General features: G+C 35.6%; 1 long non-coding RNA gene across 1 annotated transcript in view; it reads right to left on the minus strand.

Annotated features, from left to right (window-relative positions):
• Positions 1-2,142: 2,142 nt before the first annotated feature.
• Positions 2,143-22,367, minus strand: part of LOC120526085 — a 38,875-nt gene continuing 18,650 nt past the window's right edge. Inside the window, exons 2-3 of the long non-coding RNA XR_005633076.1 lie at positions 21,399-21,488; positions 2,143-2,256 (exon numbers count right to left, since the gene is read on the minus strand). This is a non-coding gene — a long non-coding RNA (uncharacterized LOC120526085). The remainder of the gene's footprint in view (positions 2,257-21,398; positions 21,489-22,367) is intronic.

The raw sequence follows: 22,367 nt of genomic DNA on the forward strand, positions 1-22,367 counted from the left end.
TGCACAAAGCACCCTCACCTCCACAATACTCATTAATACACACAAAATAATCACAATAATCAATCCAGCACTCCCAGACGCGTTGCTCTCCTACCACTCAGCTCAGCTCCCCGTCTGGGAGCTGCCACAGTCCTTTTATAGTCCGTGACCCGTCCATGTGACTTCTTAGCACTTCCGGGTCAGATCAAAACTCTTCTTTTTCTTCACCCCGGAAGCACGTCATTCCCCTTGTCCATGTGACTCGGCCGTACTTCCGGAGCGTAGGGCAAATAATATTCTTTGCTCCTCCCTGCAGCTCCATCTAGCGGCCCCTGGGGTATCCAGCAGGGCTGTGGATGAAAACTCCATTGTCCAGTTTTCCCTGCTGGTTTTCGGGGCACCTCCATGCTGCAGGGAGGGCTCCATCTGGCGGCCTGGGGGTATTGGCCGGGATGACAAGCCGGCCAAAGACCACAACATCAAGAAAACAAAATCCACAAAATGGCAGCACCCAAAGAAAAATAAAATTGTTTTGATGCATTAATAAATGATATGTTTTTCAAAAATGCATTAACCTTGAAATCTGACTTCATAAACAGAATCCCTGAGTTTCAAAATCACAGAACAGACACACAATTAGCCAGAATTTATTAAGGATACAGCATAAAACATGTATGAAATCTACTAATCAACACAATTATTTAATCATGTACTATGCTTTCAGCAATTCTAATTAGGCATTTTGGTAAGGTTTCTTTTTATTTTCTTTACCTTTATCTGTAGATGTGGGTTCTTGGCTATTAGGCAAATAAAGAAAAAGAATGATACAATGTATTTATTAATAAACACAAAGATTATAGAAAAATGATAAATGCTCACGGTACATTATACTGAGATAAAAGATGGAAAGCAAAACAGATGGGACACATAAAAATATACAGCACAGAAGCAGCTATACTTAGTCCTTTATCAAGTTTTCTGTATTTTTGTTTTATTCTACAGACTTTTTTATTTAGCATTTTTTAGAAAAATGAGTTATTGTACTGTAAAAAGTTTTATCTTTTGTTTTCAAGTTTTATTTCAGTCTTCAACAAATTTTTTTTTTTTATTTTGTGTTGGAGTTACCTGTGCATCTCCTGGTCAGCTTCATAAAACTTAGGATGGGCAGTAGGCCTCAGTGTAAAGGGTTTTTCAACCATTTATTGTTTTTTCAAGACTGCAGTAACAATTTTAAACTGTTAAGCTGTAACCTGTGAAAGTGATGCATTATTTTCAGGCTTTCCTCCACATAGAAAACAGTTCAAAATAAGTTTTATTAGACGAACATATAAAAAAAAGCAATGTTTTTGATTTTTTATTGCAGTGTTCAAACTCTAGCTCATCCACATTTCCCCAAATAAAACTGTCTTCTCCACACAGAGTAACAAATATACAGGGACTTAACACCCCCGACTTAATGACAACAGTTTGTTACAGACAGTACAGGGCTCTGTTACAGAGAGTGGATGAAATGGAATAGCTTATTTAAAAGTTAGTTCCCGGCTGAAAACATAAGATTCAACATGTCAACTTTTCAGCTTAAAATATTATTAACAATTAGTATCACATGAACACAGAACTGGAACATTTTTACTGACGTAAAAAGAGAAAATATACAATGTGGCTCCTCTAAAAATATTCGGTTTATGGAAATATTTTTATGTTAGTCTTTTTTTACTTTTCTTTTTTCTTCTGCTCAGTAAGTTTTTCCTGAATATTGTCTCATTTTCTATGATAGTTTTATATGTGGGGAAATTAATTTTCAAATTTTATTTTGTACATAAAATCTGTTCTATTTTACCACTTATTTTTGAAAATATTGTGATGCTGTTTTGTTTTCTTGTGGATACTGGCATTGTATTATGACACAATGGTAATTACTAAGAGATGCAATCTCAGAAAGTGATGCACTGTGACTGCCTATTGACACAAAATTAGAAAGACACCCATGATACCGATAGTATATCCTATAAAAAGGAGCCAAAACCCCCCAAAAAAGGTATGGAGTTCAACCTTGTATATTCAGAATCCTGGCAGAAATTAAAGTGATTTTTAAAGAGAGTGAGTAGTCTTTTTGGTGTGAGTCCAAACATACGACTGCAAGGGAGGGAAAGTAACTGGTACTTACAGCTGTTGAGGAGGAAGAGATGTGGCTAAGGACAGGAACCAGAAGTGAGGTCAATGAAAGGGAGGTTCTGGAAGTAGAGATGGAATAAGGCAGGCTTCTGTTTGGAGGATCTGAATGAGACAGAGAGAAAGGCATTAGTGCACCAAGTCAACCAGAACTTACCATGTTCAGCCAAGCCCACTGACTGCCTCCCATGCGCTCGTGTGTGACAATCCATACCCATAAACATCATTCTCTGTTCTACAAGGAATAACAAACTCAGAAGGGTGAAACACCAAGCCTTTGTGACAACAGTTTTGTTTAAGAGGTTCAGAGATCTATTACTGAAGGTTGCTGAAAAGGCTCAAACCGATTAATATGAAAAAGTGGTTCTCAAAGTCAGAGCTGAAGTTAGACATGGCAAGAAATCATATTTGGCACATGGTAACAGAAATTAAGGATCTGTAAAAAGTGGAGCTGGCAAAAATGCCACCAAGATGCTTTACAATATAGTTAATACGTCTTTAATTATTTCGTTTCAAGACATTTATTAAGGAGAATCGATTCCCATTGACTGAATGTTTTTAATTCCTAGAGATACAATGCTGTTCTAAAGTAATTGCCAAGAAGTGAAATTTAATTTGCAAACTGTAGCATGATTAACATTGATAAATATAAGAAATCGGTTACTTTAAAATATTTTCCTTCTTGATAACAAAAAAATCACAAATAATGCCAAGAAAAGATGACACATGCAACGCTCCAAACTTTCTAAACAGACTGTGGAAAACTTTATTTATCCAGTGTATGCAAATAGCAAACAGGAAAAATGGATTTCCACAATATAGCTAAAACCGTGGAAATGAGTTTCTCTACTAGTGTGAAATGAAGGTGGGACACAGGAAAAAAAGAAATGCTAAAGAAAACTGCCTTTTTAAAGTACATTTTGGTCCATTTTATTCACCTGTTATCAACTGTGCATGTAATATACTGGGGGAACTGAACTCCTTAGAACTGCCCCAGCTCTGAAAATGACCTTCTTTTTTTAAGCAGTGGGAATGCCAGATAAGAAAAAAAATTAAATCATGAGATCAGTTGATTTTTTATAATCAAAAGTATCTTTTCATTCATAATCTCAGTTGTTTATATAATAAACAGGAAAATGTGATGCCAGACAATGAAACGGACTTAATAGGTTGAGAATGTTTGAATTATCATTTTACTTTGTTTATCATTGTTTTATTTTTAGTGTGAATGCCAAACTGGATGAAATTGGGGTGAAGTTGAAACTGAGCACTTTCTGAACAATGACAATCTTAACAGCCAAGTAATTCATAAATTCTGAAGTATGGATAAACATTTCCTCTAATCTACAGTAGATCTGGTGGTATTCTATTATTACATTTACTATAAAATTGCATCTAGAGTAAAGTAAATTTAAATAAATCTCTTTCTTCTTCTGTTATAAGTTGTTATCCTAATGTTAGACAATTCTCCATGGCAGGCCAATAATTTTCTATCCATATGGCAGTCACTACACCCCAACACTCATAAAAAAATAAATGAAAAAAAAAAAAAAAATCTGATACATAACAGACTACACTCCATATACAGCACCCTATTAATGTTTAGAAGACTAATTTCATGGCTGGGAAACTTACAAGGTTTTATTCTATACGTTTTCATGCTTGAGATGACAACAGAGCAATTAGTTCTTTTTTGATACTCTGTAGCAAATCAGCATTCAAGGAAAGAACACTACTCTCTCTTTAATACTGGTGTCCATTTAGTTAAGCTGCTGACACTTCAGCATTTTGAAGACTCAAATACGGACAACGAGGTAACCCTTGGCTACATGTCATATGCAAATACTGTGATTATGTATTATCGCCTCAAAAATATGTTTATCTGTTTAATTAGTAATAGTTGGACCGGTACGTAACTGGTCTGCTTCACAAAAAGTATCCCAAAGCAGGTATGTGGATAATTCCAAAATGTAGATGAAGAATGAAATGTACACAAAAGCAATACAGTAAATCGAGATGACTGAATTAGTTCAGAACTAGCAAGCACTGAGTAACTGCACTGCCCAGATATGTCAGAAGCTTTGGAGGGGCTAAGAACAAAGTAAAGTGTAGATGTTTGCAACAACACCCTTTCTGAAAAGTTCTCCTGGTACAGATGTAAAATTCAGAGAAGCAAGAGGAAGATTTGCCTAAATAAGTAAAAATAAATTACTGCATATCCTGATGTGTGTGTGTTTGTGTGTGCACATATACAGTATATATATATATATATATATATATATATATATATATATATATATATATATATATATATATATATTTAAAAAGCTTCTGTGAAAAGCCAAGTCCTATCTTTCTCTGTCTCTCTCTGCATATACAGTACATACAGTATATAATTGTAAGGGCGATTCCGAGTCAGACCGGGATGTAGCAGAGTGCACTGACTTTTTTTCTTGCTTTCCTGCAGACCATCTACAGGAGATTCCACCTGGCCCTGTTGACGTCACTTCTGGATCCAAGCCTATGGAGGAAGACTTTGTTGGCTCCAGCCCCTTTGATGTCACATCTGGGCTCGAGCCTATGTGCACATCAATGCAGTATAACATTTTGCGACTTTGCAGCCAGGATACCAATTATACAGGTGGCTGCCCCAAACCTTGTTATGACTCTGTGTGGAGTTTTTGACAAAATATATACACTCACCTAAAGGATTATTAGGAACACCATACTAATACGGTATTTGACCCCCTTTCGCCTTCAGAACTGCCTTAATTCTACGTGGCATTGATTCAACAAGGTGCTGAAAGCATTCTTTAGAAATGTTGGCCCATATTGATAGGATGGCATCTTGCAGTTGATGGAGATTTGTGGGATGCACATCCAGGGCACGAAGCTCCCGTTCCACCACATCCCAAAGATGCTCTATTGGGTTGAGATCTGGTGACTGTGGGGGCCATTTATGTACAGTGAATTCATTGTCATGTTCAAGAAACCAATTTGAAATGATTCGAGCTTTGTGACATGTTGCATTATCCTGCTGGAAGTAGCCATCAGAGGATGGGTACATGGTGGGCATGAAGGGATGGACATGGTCAGAAACAATGCTCAGGTAGCCCGTGGCATTTAAACAATGCCCAATTAGCACTAAGGGGCCTAAAGTGTGCCAAGAAAACATCCCCCACACCATTACACCATCACCACCAGCCTGCACAGTGGTAACAAGGCATGATGGATCCATGTTCTCATTCTGTTTACGCCAAATTCTGACTCTACCATTTGAATGTCTCAACAAAAATCGAAACTCATCAGACCAGGCAACATTTTTCCAGTCTTCAACTGTCCAATTTTGGTGAGCTCGTGCAAATTGTAGCCTCTTTTTCCTATTTGTAGTGGAGATGAGTGGTACCCGGTGGGGTCTTTTGCTGTTGTAGCCCATCCGCCTCAAGGTTGTGCGTGTTGTGGCTTCACAAATGCTTTGCTGCATACCTCGGTTGTAACGAGTGGTTATTTCAGTCAAAGTTGCTCTTCTATCAGCTTGAATGAGTCAGCCCATTCTCCTCTGACCTCTAGCATCAACAAGGCATTTTCGCCCACAGGACTGCCGCATACTGGATGTTTTTCCCTTTTCACACCATTATTTGTAAACCCTAGAAATGGTTGTGCGTGAAAATCCCAGTAACTGAGCAGATTGTGAAATACTCAGACCAGCCCGTCTGGCACCAACAACCATGCCACGCTCAAAATTGCTTAAATCACCTTTCTTTCCCATTCTGACATTCAGTTTGGAGTTCAGGAGATTGTCTTGACCAGGACCACACCCCTAAATGCATTGAAGCAACTGCCATGTGATTGGTTGATTAGATAATTGCATTAATGAGAAATTGAACAGGTGTTCCTAATAATCCTTTAGGTGAGTGTATAATTTATGTATAATCTACTATATTTATACATTCATACATATATATATTTGTATACACTTTTCCTTTGTGTAACATATATTCTGTAGTTTACTTAATTCAAAGCTGATGTCTAAATAATTTTTAGGTGGTCTGTGCCAAAATAAAGAGAAATTAAAGGAAACGGAATTTTAGAACAAGCTTCACTAAATGAAAGAAGGTAGAAAACTTTTTTAGCAAGAAAAAGCTGTCTGGTCATCCATGCAGTAGCAGGTTCTGGATTAAAAAAAAAAAAGAACTCTATTATGCTTTACACCCACATCCCAGAGTATCTTTTCACACCTCACTGCTTACTACAATATATATTTATATTATAGCAAAACATAAAGACAATTACTTTATATCTCTACTGTGTATCCTATGCATTGGTAACTGTGCACTCATTCCTATAAAGGTTAAGAATTACAAAACAAGAGTCCTCTATTACTGATTATACAGCTGACCAACCAAGCACATTTATTACTGTTTCTAGAACTAAATACATTTAAATATGACCAAAATTGTTAACCCTTTGTGAATTAACATAGTGTAAAACTGAATAGCATAAGGCTGTATTAAATATTTTAAAACAGCTGGTTTAAACTAAAATAATTTAGTTTTGGAGTGTAATGCTGACTTCTTTAAACACATTTATTGCACTGTTTATATTTAATGCCTTAATACTTCTTCAAATAGTATCACAATGAAATATTATTATTATTATTAAAAACATTACATTACTAAGACCCCCCCACCCCAAGTACCCACAAAAAGAAGCTAGAGAGCCCAGTCATACTACAAGCATTGCTACTAACAATGAAGAAAACTCTGATGCTCTGTACAAAGTGAGTTTGTTGTTAAAAAGTTGAAAGTAAAACTTGTGAGCAAGAGGAGTGTACAGAGAAGGCTGAGATTAACATTTGAAATAATGAAAGAACAGTATGATTGGGAAAACAGGGTGATATAGTGGACGAGTAGAGAAGGAGAGTAGTGTGGGTAAGTGCTGTAGCAGGAAATAAGTTTGAGAAGAAAATGTATGACAATGTTTGTTGGTATGGCTGTGGTTGAAAACGGTGCATAAATTGGTGGAGATGAAGAAAAAGCACTTTAAAGATTACTAATTGACATCAATGAACTGTATATGCTGTGCATTGAACAGGAGGATTCATTTTTGGGCAGATTGTTCTTGGTGATGCCTAACATGCTTTAATGAGATATAATTTTACTGGTTGAAATCTAACTTGACATGTGGGACGCATTGCTAAGTTATGAGGCAGTTCACTGTCACTAATTTTGATACTGGAAATGCTAAGAATGACAGGATTTGAGCAATTAAGTGGATACAAGTGTTGAAGTGAAAGGACTAGAAACAGAATAAACAGATGAAAACTGGTAAGAAGAGAGGGAAAGATGTCCCATGAGCATCTAAAAAGTGGTAAATGGGAGGCAATGAAGAGTTCTTGGTAAAAGCAGCACAACTATTGTAACTTAACAAAATAACAATCATTCTTCTTCTTCTTTCGGCTGCTCCTGTTAGGGGTTGTCACAGAGGACCATCTTCTTCCATATTGTCCTGTCTTCTGCATCTTGTTCTGTTAACATCCATCACCTGCATGTCCTCTCTCACCACATCCATAAACCTTCTCTTAGGTCTTCCTCTTACCTGGCAGCTCTATCTTTAACATCCTTCTCCTAATATACCCAGCATCTCTCCTCTGCACCTCTGTCCAAACCAACACAATCTCGCCTCTCTGACTTTGTCTCCCAACCGTCCAACTTGAGCTGACCTTCTAATATACTAATTTCTAATCCTATCCATCCTCGTCACACCCAATGCAAATCTTAACATCTTTAACTCAGCCACCTCCAGCCCTGTCTCCAGGTTTCTGGTCAGTGCCACTGTCTCTAACCCATATAACATAGCTGGTCTCACTACAGTCCTGTAGACCTTCTCTTTCACTCTTGCTGATATTCATCTGTCACTAATCACTCCTGATACTCTTCTCCACCCATTACATCCTGCCTGCACTCTCTTTTTTACCTCTCTTCCACAATCCCCGTTACTCTGAATTGTTGATCCCAAGTATTTAAACTCATCCACCTTCACCAACTCTACTCTCTGCATCCTCACTATTCCTCTGACCTCCCTCTCATTCCCACTCATGTATTCTGTCTTGTTCTTACTGACCTTCATTCCTCTCCTCTCTAGAGCAAACAAAATGACAGTCATTGCAAATGATAATTTGGGAGTGGAATCCTGTCAGTGAGAGAAAAAAGAAATAATAACATCACTAAACTCTGACAGATGTTGGAATTAGATGATGTGTCAAGTATGGAAATAATGTATGAAGTTGAGTTATATTGTCATTATAAGGCATATGAGAAGACAAGAAGGTGTTTATGGCAAAGGTGGAAAGCAGTAGGTGTAAAACAGTCAAGCAAGCAAAATGCTGGAAAAAAAGTGAAAAATGGAAACAAATGCAAAAGGTAGGATTTGAGGTAAGCTAAAGAATTAGGAAATCTCAAACAATGAAATGCTGATGTCACAGTTAGTAAACCAAATGCAAATTTCAAATTATGAGAATGTCAAAACTCTTGACTACAAAGACCTGAACCAAAAAAGCATAAGTTTTATGTTCTCTGTGACTTCCACTGCTTTCCAAAAGTACACCTTTTCCTAAGTTTAGTACTGTATACAACAGGATTTCCTTGTGCCCTTGCGCTTCATTCATTCATAACTCCTCACAGGCTCTTTATTGTTCTTTGGTTATTACATTTTTTAAAGCTGCTTTGACACATTTCATGAAACATTCTTAAAATTCACACAGTTTTAAGTGAATTTTACAAAACAGTTCATAAAATAGACAGAACACAACAGTTAAACAACAAGAAGCCAGTGCTCACACAAAACATTTAAGTTGTATTACAAAAGCAAATAATTCCTTCAGTGAGTTAGTCACCCAAATCACAACAAACAAGTGCAACAAAATTACATAACAACATACCATTACAAGCCTCTACATTGGCTGTACTGAACAATAAAGCATGTAGCCGAGTCCATAACATTTCATTAGTTTAAAAAAAAACAAAACATATATGAATGTAAAACATTTTTACTGGAACACACTCAAGACAGTACAATGCACCAAACAGCCAAAAGAACAAATACACCCAGCACTGAAAACACAACAGCAACAAAATATTCATAAACTGAAAATCACAACATTGTACTCAACTAAACATCATGCAAAATTTAACAATGTTCACTGGAAATATTCAGTGGACCTCTTGTCGCTCACGTCTGTCTGGCCACATATTTTCATCCACTTTGCACTTTATATTTTCTTTTGCAATGCAACATGGGAAAATCTTTTTGAGTGGAATATCCTCCCATCACCTGCAAGATTCTGCTGTTATGTCCTGACAAGCTGCTTCTATTGCACCTAGCAAGGACGGTCATGAGGCTGATGGTCATATACTTTCCATTTTCACGTTGAAAAGAACTCCTCAATTGGATTCAAGAATGGAGAATAGGGTGGGAGGGACACCATATATATCCTTGAGTAAGCACTGAACTATTCGTGAAATGCATTGGGTCTGTTAAAGGTGACATTGTCCCACACAATTACAAAATTCGGCAAGTCTTTTCTGACCAAACCTCTCAAATTTTCTGGAATGAGATTTGTGTACAGAATGTCCAAGAAGATAAGCAGTTGTTGAGTGTTGCAAGGCCCAAGAATGTTTTTATGGATGACCACACCATTCTCTGATATGGTTGCACACATTGTAATATTGCTTTGTCGCTCACCTAGGACATCTACCGTCGCTCACCTATTACATTTCAGCCACATCTTCTGCTACTGATCAAGTTAAAACCAACTTCATCCACAAACACAGGGAATTTCACTTAATTCTAGTTCCATGACTGTCTGCCACCAAGAATAAATAAAATGATTATTGAAGATGGAAATCATGCACCTACATCAAAATTGTATTGTTCCATATTCTCTATAGCAGCCACAGTGCATCCTGTAGTAATGATATGCTATTACAGGAATGTACATTGTCCAATATAGCACTGTGAAGTACAAATCTGTTCTTTACCTGAACATAGTGGTATCACTGCTCCTTAACTCTTTTATGGTTCCTTTCTAAAGGTACCCTGAACAGTTGCTTGATTGTAAATTGAATACTGTTCAACACTTTACTCATTGTTGGGAGGCTGACAGAACTGATGTTTTGAAAGATTATATATAGAAGATCTTCTATAATGGCACTCTGGATTGTCTGAAGTCTAATGGAATTATTGGAAATTACCATATTAAATATTTCTTCTTCCTGTTGTGGTATGAAAACTGCTGCCCTTCCATCAGCTTGAGGCAGACGCTCCATCGTTCAGCATACATTTATGAATGTATTTACTTTCTCTCTTTTACAATAACAGCAGTAAATGTGCAACATTGAAGTAATAATATACGTGTATGTGATTTCACACCTGTTTTCCCTGCAAAATTTTTGAAAGACAGAGGACACGGCTGACCATTTGACATTAGGCATTACTCATTGTCTAGCCTCTGCCGTTGGCCATGGTTGATCACATGGTCAAACAATTTTTGCCCTCATTTCATTTGAAACAAATTGATGACCTTGACATCTTCTGCCTCTTTCTCTGCCATGTTGTCTTCCCCTCACCCAAACTCCCACCACACATTCTTACTTCCTTTCCTCTTCCATGAGCAGATTGTTGTTCCTGTCCAAAATATTCTTGCACTGGTTCTTGCATTGTAACAGTTCTGTTAGAGTCCTGCTGCAGACTATGAATGTTTTTTCAATTTATGGTGTAAGTTGATTGCATGCCCAACCCAATTGGTTGAGCCATGAAATGACATAACCACTTCATAATTGAAGTTCATTGTTTACTGTGACTGATGATGCAATATCAGACATACAGTACCACAAATAAAAGCACACCACTGCAATGTTTGCAATATTTTTGTGATTTACTACGAAAGTTTGTTGAATTATTTCGTACATGCTGGATTAAACAATGACTGCAAACATAAAAAGTTTTGCTAGTGGGACTAATTCACTGGAAACATAAAGGATCCATTTTGAGTTACAAAACGTAAACAGCTGAGAGTTGTGCCTAATGATGATAATTGTACAATACCACTTGCATATACTTAGTAAACATGTTGAAATATGATGGAGACAATGAGAAATAACATTCTGTTATGCGCATGTGACAGAATGGCGTGGAAGTAAAATGAACTGTTTTGCAAATATTTATTGTCAGTTGAGACATGTGCCAAAGCAATTGTAAAAAAACAGTAATTTTGGATAAGGATAATTTTGCTAAAGAGTGCAAGGTTCATTGATTTTGCCTTCTCCTTTCCCCAACCAAACAATAAAGTTATTTGCTTTTATTTCATCATAACATCCTAAGAAGTTTAAGTTTTTCTTCCCAGGAAGGTCACATGAAACACTGTATCCCCCTTTTCCACTAAACATTACATTTCTTTCAATATTTCTTAGTTATCCTCAGTGAATCCAATTAATTTTTACTTTTTTTTCAATTTTCTCTTTAAAGGCCACATGATCTCATTTTGTTCAAGACTGCAATATCCTTCCTTTTCTCTCCTGTAAATAGTAAAACACTGATTTTGCTCTCTTTTGTACTTTTCCCCACTTAAAACCTCAAGTCATATATTCATAACTACCAAATTTCCTTTTTTTCTAAACAATTAAACTTTATTCCCACTACAGGCTTTTTGCATTTTCTTTTTTTTTTTCTTTTTTAATTTTTAATTTAATCTTTCATCTGTATTGTAAGCACTTCTCTCTGAAGCACTAAACATTTTCCCTTTAATCCCCTGCTAAACACCAAATCATTTATTTTTTTAACCGCTAAATGATATCACAATCTACCAAACTAAGAACAAAGTACTGTTTCTTTTAAAGATCATCTTTATTTTTTAAGTGTTAGAGGTGTGGTAGACTCTAACAAATAAGCATACAGTTCAAAAAAAGAATACATAAATATAAATAACAATAAAGGTTGACTGCTCTTTTTATAGCAAAATTAGAGTAATACCCAAGTTAAATTATATGTAAGTCTCAGTTAGGAGCTTCCAGTCTGTGATCAGTTCCTCATTCTTAAAGTACAATATTCATGGCTCAATCATGGTGTGGTGGATTTAGTTGAGGTTGTGATTGATTGCCTAATTAATTAACCACATTCAGTAAACATCCCTGTGGGTTTGCTGAATGTGCCTGCTTTGTGCTTGAACAGATGGTTCGCCTTACAGTTATGCTTACTGGACTCCATTGCGCACAGTAGACAACTTGCTTCCATGCTTTTTAGGTAGATAACTGCAGGTTTCAATATAGAAATGTATGCAAAGGTCTTTACAATATGTAAAAACTCTATGGACCTACAAATATAGTTTTAAAAAGTTACACATTATTTATATGAAGGAGAAAAGTATAGTCATATTTTATGTATTTTTGCAAAAAGTTGTCAATTTCTTTTAGCCGTTTGACCAGCAAGACATTCCAAATCATGCACAAAAGCTCACAAGCTGCACTTTTATCAGTGAGGTCCAGGTGAAACAATGCCCGATCAGGTCACTTTAATTTAACAAGACAAAGAACACACTTAGTCAGCTTTCTGTATATTTCATAAAACCTCCCATAAGCAAGGGAGAAGGTCAGTGGGAGACTGCGGACAGGCATGTCATGTGCCAGTATTGCCAAATGCTAAGAATTAATCTGCCCTGCTGTACTGCAGGTAATGTTTCAGTACTCCATTAGAACGGATAACTATTCAAGATATGGTTGCTATCAAGTGACTACATCAGTGTAGGACCAACATATCACACAGGTCCATCTGAGAGATCATTTCAGATACAGTATATCAGCTATTCTGCTGCTGAAACAAAATACACAATGCCTACATTTATGACAGAGCAGTGGGGCCTTCTGGTTGTAAATGGGCAATCCAGAATAATTCAAGAAAAGGGATCAAGGAAATTGAGCCTTAGGTATAATGAAAGCCAACACTGGAAAATGGGAAACTTGTTCTAAAAGTAGATCACTGTAAGTGTGTGATTAGTGAATTCAAATTCAAACCAAAACACAAATCAAAGTCATAATTGTGTACTCTAGCTATTGATTCATAACCTCATAATTCTGAATAACACCAACACACTTTTAAATTGTAGTCCTTACTATTTGATGCTGTGAAACATGTGGTGCCAGCTTTTAACAAGTTGTACAGATTAGGCATAACCTTTCAAAAACAAGGGCCTCAGCATCAGCGACAACATGTTGCCCAACATGTTGCCCTTCTGGCAAACAAAAACATGATGATAAAAATTATAAACATTAGTCCAAACACAGAATATTGTAATAACAATTATACAGAAACAATCTCTGACTCACAATATCCTAAATTATTCCAAAAGCCTAGAAAAAATGTAATCATGCAATGCTGATGGACTTCGAGCTAGGTGACCTGTCAGGGGCCTTCTGTTCACACCTGCTAGGCCACACACAGCTGCTGTGGAGACAACTGCTCAGAGGAATGATGGTCTGCAGATGTATTCTTGTCTGATTTTAGGCCCATAGATCAAATTTGAGATCCTGTTGATTACAACATCCGCAAACAAGGCTCTCTCCTTGTGAATGGCCATTAAGCCATTCAAAGGCTTAATGACTGTGTGTACCAGAGGTGTCAAATGACGTGTCAATAAGTAGTCACACAAGGTACTAAATAGCTACAAGACAAATGGGGTAATATACATAGTCATGATTTTCTACTTATTTTGTTTTCCTATTATTCTTATTTCTGTACTTTTATTTCCACAATTAGGTTGAACTTTCAGTCCAGCCGTAAGTGTTGTGTTTTTCCATTAGTATAGGTGTCCAGAAGATCATCTTCTAACTGGAAACACAAGTATCTCTGGATTTGATAATATAGCGCATTTGTTTTGTTCTGAAAGAATTACTTTTATTCTAATTATTGTTGGATATCATTTTGTTCCTTTGAGCAACATATCTACAACCAGAAAATGGCTGATGTGTTTGTTGTAGTTGAATTTAGATTGTCGTGATGCACTTCTAGCCCAGCCTTAACAATTTTAGAGAGTAGGTACCAGTTTCCTTCTACATTATGGAAGGAATTCTTTTTCAAGGTTAACTACATTCCCAACACTGTTGATATTCACATTTTACTTGCAATTGCAGAATGCATTTGCTTTGAACACAGTATGCTTGAAATATACATGACTCTTCTGATACTTAACTATTTGAGTGAGTCTTCAGTTTTTTTTGTCTAAAGCTACAACACATATCTGTAATTCACCACAAAGTGATTTGAATTACCCAAGACTTTTTCACTAATACTAGTTTTTGAGCTAAGGGAATTTCAAAGGAGTTCAAGATTTATTCTCATACTAAGGGGCTTACTCCAGCTCGCTTTGCTTACCAACCCCTCTTGCCTGCACTACGCACCAGCCACTTCACGTCTCTGCTGCTCATTTTGTGAATAGGGGGGCTGAACGCATCCCAAGGAGCTCCTCCGAATGGGAACCAAATAAAGTTTTTTTTTTTACCTCCTCTTTGCTCGATCAGCTGCTGGCTTGCTGCTGCTTCTGTGCCTCATGATCTGCATCTCACGCAGCGCTTTGAACATTTAAAAGCCTGTACAGCAGCTGTCTTTGTCATCTACTCTTTGTTTTTTATTTCCGGCCCCAGGCATGGTTATATCTGTTGGCATAAAGTCTCGTCTTGTGGGACGTGGGTTCTTGATATTTTTTAGTTTATAATTTAAAAATGGAATAAGAATCTGAAAATTTAAGTTCGATAAATTCTGAAAAGAATGATACCAAACATAAATATGTAGGTTTTAAATTAAGCCTGATTTAAAGCGTGACAAAAAAGTGACATAAAAACATCACATAAAATCATTACACTTTTAACCTTAGAATTTTATATATATAGAGAAGGTAATTGAATTTAACCTGTTCATGGGGGGATGCAAAGATGTGAAAAAAAGAAAACAAGAATCAAAAATATGAAAAATACATCTAGTGAAACCAAAACAAATTAACTTAAACTACATTCTGATACTAGAAAAATAAATATAGAGTTAGATTAAATGTCAATAAAAGTTAAGTAGGTATAATAAAATATGCATCTATGATATATCATTAATTGAAAAAGAACAAACTGGTATTAGTGGGCTCCTTTCAAAAAAACATTAGGGGGGCTCGATTAAAACTGTTATGAAAACTTGGGTCGTAAATACTTAAAGGTTGAGAAACGCTATATATTATAATCTATATTATTATGGCTTTTTCACTATAAGCATCTTTACAACCAAAAATGTTGTAACCGCTGGCTGAAACTTAGCAAAAGGACTGAGTAAGGTTACAGTATAGTAATATAGTAATATATAGTAATTTTGTGTTTAGGAACTATTTTATATTAGTTAGTACATGCAGCTGTCCGTATAGTAGCAGAAATGCTTGCAGTTTCAACCTTAAGACCTTTGGTTTTCAGTTTCTTTTCCAGGCTAGTGTTAGTGGCCTATTTAAATTTTATTATAATATGGTGTTTTAATGTACCTGTTACCAATGAAATATAGGCAACAGAGTGGCACATTTGTACTACCGGAAAAGTTATTTTTATGTTTTTGCTAATTGTAACACTTGTATTTTAGCATTGGATTTTGTTAAAATAACATATTTCTATCTATTCATCTTACTGGAATGATAATTTTTTTCATTTTACTCAACCAGTCAAACCATTATCAATTGAACTGTTCAAATAATTACGGCTGTGGTTGCTCTAATAACTCCTGTGTTTACAGACACAGGAAACATCCCCTCACTCTATTTATGATCCATTCAGTTTTATCACATCACCATTTTAATCTGCACCGGAGGCAATTATTAGCATGAATAAATTCATTAGTGTCCAAATTACAGAGAGATCTTTACCAGGAGGCATTGTGCTATGTTATGAGGCATGTTGTCAAATACTGTCATGGAAACTAAAAGTCGCAGAATGGTGTCTTATATTGCAGTCCAGGTGTAGTTATGAGCTAGAAGGAGTACACATATTATCTAAAAATAATAATGACCAATAAATTTAATTAGGACTGTAAAAATCAGCAATAATAATAAGTTACTGTAAGCAACGTTCACAGTCGGAAGTTGCAAAACAAAGGCTATCCAGTGGCCCTTAGCAGAAATCTGGGAAGGCACAACCATACTCCTTTGAGACTGAGAACTTATCAGCCTCATCAAGTTACAACATGAAAATTTAAAACCGTCCAGCTCTTTTAATTGGATTTGGTACAACCGGCATAAAGCATCTAGACCCTCTAGATTCTTTTTCGCACTGCCACTTGAGACTTTCCAGTAAAGCTGTTGGACCATCTTGTCAGATTCTCAACCTGCTCCGGCCATTCAGACTGGTCCTTAGGTATGAAACCTATATTTTAACTATGCTACACTAATTCAAAAAATGAAAATACCAAACAAAATAGTGACGGTAAATGAATATGATATTCTTAATGTTATATTGTGATATTAATATAATACGAATTAGCAAGATGAAATTATGGAGCAATAAAGGCATGGGTAAAAACTGAATAAGAAAGTTTATTATCATGGGGTTAATGAAACATATCAAGTTCATTATGGGTTGGCCTTCTCACATACACTACACTTAACACACAAACATAAACACACAGATCCTATCCATTTATGTACTGATTATAAGTAATGTCTGCACAGTCTGTCACTCCTCAGCACTCCATAGAGGGATTCATTGGCTTGAACAAGACACACGTGTCTGCAGATGTAGCCTAGACCTAAAGGCTACTTGGGTCCACGAGAATAACCTAGACACAGGGCTGACACACCCTCACTGTTTCCCTAGATGTAACCTAGACCTAAAGATTCACACACCTTGATTGCTGAGAATAACCTAGACACATGAAGGCTGATACACCTTGGATAATTGCCATTTACCAACCAGCCATCCCACTGTCTAACATCTCCCTAAGCTTGCTAACCCTGTTAGAGAAATGTGGAAGTCTCTACAAACCAAGTGCCCTGCATTTACTTTATTACTTCAATCACTAAAGATATGAAAACAAAGTGTAGAAATGTAAAAGCAAAGGAGCATTAATTAAGAATAGAATAATTATGAGTGAACTACATTAAGTAAATTATAGAAAATAGTGAATAATAATAAAATCTGGATGTAAAGCCCTAATGCACCCTTGCTTTAAAGTCATAAGCTTACACAACACTTTCTGTAAAAATAATGGTACAGTAATATCTGTGACATAGGAGGAGCCATCTTGGACAGCTTTTAGATTCAGCATCCAGACTTACCTCTGGAGAACGTCTTCAACATCTAAGTGAATGGAATTTTCCTGAAGGAGTGGATAATCTCAGAGTTGTCTCCTTACATGGTCCATTCTTCATGCCAAAAGGAGCACGTGGGGTTCTGTAGCTTGTGATGTTACACTCAAATAATTAGCCAGCTACTTTAGTAGCGGACAGCTTTGCCCAAAATCTTTGATCACAAAAGTATGTGCAAAACACTCTGTGTTGTTAAGTGTGCTTTGCCGGTTTTTTTTCTCCAGTTCCCTTTGGAAATGAATTTCTCCCATCTAACATTTAAGTTATGGAACATCTAATCATTCTAATCCAAGGTTATAATGCAGATAACAGTGAAAGAAAATGTACATTTGACTTAAAAAGGTAATTACGACATTAAAACAGTGCCATTCACTGCATTGCTCTTCGTGGAGTTCTACAGCACTGCTTTTTCTCTGACAGCCGTAGAGTTCATTTATAGGTCATTGCAGTCTTTCTGAGCACACAAACTTGTAAACAAGGCCGACTGCAGCCTGCAGTCCCAAAATGATTGCCCACTTCATAACAGAAAGTATTCTATTTTCTTCTGTTAAAAACAATCATAACTTATTTGAACAGAGAAGACACTTTCACTGTCACTTCCCATTGCAGCTTAAAATGTAATTGAAACCAAACTCCTTCAGCTATTCTATTTCTTTTGGTTATTTCAAATTTCTTTTTTCAGTCACCCTTTTACTTTTAAGCTACATGATTTGAATATTCAATTTAATTCACTTGATTTTTGTATAGCAATCTTCACTGCATGCATGCTCAGATCACTGTAACAAGTTCACAGGTAAAATGCAACTTCAAACAACACAGAATTACTAATTACATAATGTATAAAAATGGAACCTAATAATATATTTTTATTAACATTATTGTTGAATTATGCTCAGTTGACAAAGGAGGAGAGGAAAATAAAAACTCGTGCCAGCAGGATATCTGGAGAAATTAAACCTCCTGTGCATTGATGGTCAGTTATAACAGATAAAATGTAGTTGTTAACCTCCCGGCAACAAATTCAATCAAAATTGCTCAGCTTCTGATTGTGGCCAAGGCTGCATGAAGCAGGTCCATCTCCTGGACACAAGTTCCATGAAAGGAAACAAAAAATGCTTTACATTATTAAAGTAATTCTACAGAGCTGCAGTGTATCACAGCCTTCCTAAAATATTCAGAATATAAGATATAGTAGAGAGCCTGATGCAGATTTTGATTTTATTTCAAATTACACTAATCGTCTGTTTTGAAGGAGATGTGCCTTAAACAAGAGAAAACAATACAGTAAAATAAAAGATACACCTTTAGAAAAATAAAAGAGCTCCAGCAACTCCTTTAACTAAGGTTATAAAAAATAACACAATAAGTGACTATAATTGGTTAATGGAAAAAGATTACTCATAAACAATCCAAAACAGTGGCAGGTATAAGAATGTAAGAAATATGTAAACCTGAAAAGGTTGGTCTTCCGTCCTTTTTGAATGCCAGTGTTTGTTTTTCTTAACAGCACATGTAAATCACAATAGACAAAGCTAGATTATAATGCAATGAAAGTACACTGATTATTGTGAGCTGTTGGCAGCCACAATATTAGAAGATGGATTTTGGAGTACCTGAATGAGTTAAGAGATGATAAGAAGTATAAGTAAGATTAATACCTAGCCCAGAGTGTCTAATTTCTGAATAATACACAGCTACGAATTTTCTCTCGTGTTTAGAAAAATTAGGCTTCAATGAACATTTAACAGAGATAATCAAGTTCAAGGCTAGCATACACATGATGAAGTATTCTCAATATACTTTATAGTAAATTATGCTCATCCTATAAGTAGTGTGATGAAACCTGTTCAGCATAGTCATATTATTGTAATATTATACTGTTTACCTCTAGCCATTTTGTGAAAATGCATCTTTTTATGAAATATTTTGGAACCTCTCAGGATAGCTGTTGTTGTGCTGACAAATAATGTAGGGTCTTGGTTTTTGCCTTAGTCTAGTTGTAGGTATAATTATGTAGTAGTAGTAGTAATACTTGCTTAGATGTGTTTTTATCTTGCTCCCTGTTGCTTTTGATGCTTTGCATCTTCTAATCATTTTTATATGTATTATAACTTGCTTTGTGGCTCACCTTGAATAAAGGGATCTGATAAATAACTTAAAAAATTAATAAAAATAATTATTTCCACCTACTTGTCATTAATTCACAAATAGCAATTAACTACATATGGTATACTTATGTAGCTAATCTTATCCTAGTTAAACACATTGAAATGATGATAGATAGATTTCAGGCGGAAATTTGGGTTTTTAGATAAACTCTTTAAATAAGTCAATAATTAAATATACACACACACTGTGATCTCAATACACACTGGACTGACTAAAAATCAGGAAAACTGAAAAGAATGAAAATTCCTGACTTGGCTGTCACAGTCACATTGAATCATTTTGCACACATTTCAAATTTCTGTTAATTGACATTTGAGCTTGAGTTTTTAACTCATTAACAGCAACATGTAAATTAATTGAATGATTTTGTTTTCTTTGGTTACATTCTTGAAGAAAAGCGTACGTGTGTATTTGATATTTGGACTAAAGTCTTCGCAATATTATACACTTCACATCATTATTAGCATAACATGGAAAAAGTTGCTGTTTTAGGTATGATTTCAGCATTTCTTGCCTCGCATTTAAAACTGTATGTATTCTAAATAACAATATATTATTTACCCTATAAAACTCCAGGCACCTCACACCACAATTAAGATGTTTGAAGTTTGTAGATTGGCAGGTGGGGGGGTAGGTGGTTCAGCATACTGATTGCTGCTTGTGCTGATCGACACATTTGTAAAACAAAAGGTGCTGATGAGGAGAGACGCAAAGGAATTTAAGGTGGCCCAGGATTACGAGTTTTTTCATAGGCTTCAGGGATTCTAGTGTTAATGCAGACACCCAAGTACTTTAGGAGTGGACCACCTCTAAATCTACTCCCTGAATAGGACACTTCTAGCTTTAATATGCTAAAAGAAATATGGATGTGTTTCCCTGTAAATTATTCTTCTAATTCGAGTAAAACATTCTACTTGTACAATTAGTTTATTCAAATGATAAGGTACAAATATACTCCCACTGTGGCTCAGATGATGGTTTAAAGGTGTTAATTACAGACAAGAGTCATAAGTGATGTTTACTGGTGATTTCTGCTTTTTTGGTTAACATGTATTTGTTGTACTTTTTCTAGACAGAAAATGTGGAAATAAATACACAAACACACTTGCAGTTATCTACATTAATTACCTTCATAAATATATATACAACAATTACAGACACCATGACATTAACAGCAGTCAAGCATGTCTCTCTCACAGCCTACAATTGATAAGCTTTTCATTGATTTACTCTGGGAGGGTTTGTAGACATTCTGCATTGTTGATAAGCCATATTTGAAAATTCTCCTTTGCACTTTGCAGCCAAGCTGTATGCTCTTGTAAATTTAAATGCCACAGACTGTATTTCATTTTTCTCATAGGTAGGACAAAACTGAAATTAAAACTTTATTTTATTGACAACAAACATGTTCTTCATACTTTCCAAGACACTTAAGATCAATTGAGAAGATTTGTGCATAATCAAATTCAAGCTTTCTCAAAACTTTCATTTTCACTTGGGCTGCTTACAGGTTGTGAAATTGCACTTTCATTTAAATAATAGCACTCCGGATTGAGCACAATTTTTCAGAACTTTTTCATGTTCATGTCATATCGGAAAAAGTGCTACATGGCTTCTTTTGTCAAAACTTTCTTTACAGAGGAAGAAGAACTTTTGTGTGATGTATGAACTGTATATATTGAAAAAAGAAAATAAACCTTACATTTACACTCAAGACTGTTTCAAGATTTGTGAATTTTCCTTTGGTGTTTTTCCAGTTTGGTAGAACAGGTGTATAAGGAAATGTTTCTGTCTGAAATAAAAAATACATTTTAAGTTAGCAATTAGAACAGTGGCTCTCAGCAAATCATTTAAAACATCATTGTGTTTAAAGGTTTTCTTTTACAGATTGATCTGTTTGATCATAACATTTAAGTGTGTATATGGTAACCTATACAGTATGGCAAAACAAAATATACGGTAAATAAGAAGAAAGGCTCTGATTATTTAAAGAGATTTCAGATTTTCTTGAAATGACACTGTTCATTTTATGTGTAATTACCCGTAACTTCATGGAAAAGTGCATTGCTCATCATCTAAGAAGAGCTAAAAGACAAACAGCACTGGCCATTTAGACATGCCTGAAGATCATGGGATTGCACCTCACCTTCAGCCTGAGCATAAGCATCTTATAGGACAACGCCATACCTGTTGTGCTGTCATACAACTTATTTTGAAGATTCACTGGACTAAAATCTCATTAACATCTGTTTACAATACTGTACATGCAAGTTTGATTTATTCTTTAACTGTTAAGAAAACATTTCCTGTTTTGTGGCAGGTGACATGCTCTTGTCAGAAATATCAGATAACTAAGAGTCAGTGGAAAATATATTTAGTAGAGATAATGATCAGAAGGAGAGAAATACAGTCATCAGTTGAAAGCTAGACAAATTACTGAAAACACCCTAAATCTTTTGCCTACACCAAATCAGAAACTAAATTTATAGTTAGAAAACAAGCAAGTCAAAAACAAGAAACAATTTCAGGATTTTTAATCCGTAATCATGGACGACTCAAAAGTGATTCAGGACTGTAGCCCTTCCAGTGAACCAAATATTCAGTTCAAAATTTATGATAACAAGAATCCAAAACTAAGTATATCTCATATTTGTCAGTACTACTAATAATA

This window comes from Polypterus senegalus, chromosome 3, assembly GCF_016835505.1.
Source record: "Polypterus senegalus isolate Bchr_013 chromosome 3, ASM1683550v1, whole genome shotgun sequence".
Lineage (NCBI taxonomy): Eukaryota > Metazoa > Chordata > Cladistia > Polypteriformes > Polypteridae > Polypterus > Polypterus senegalus.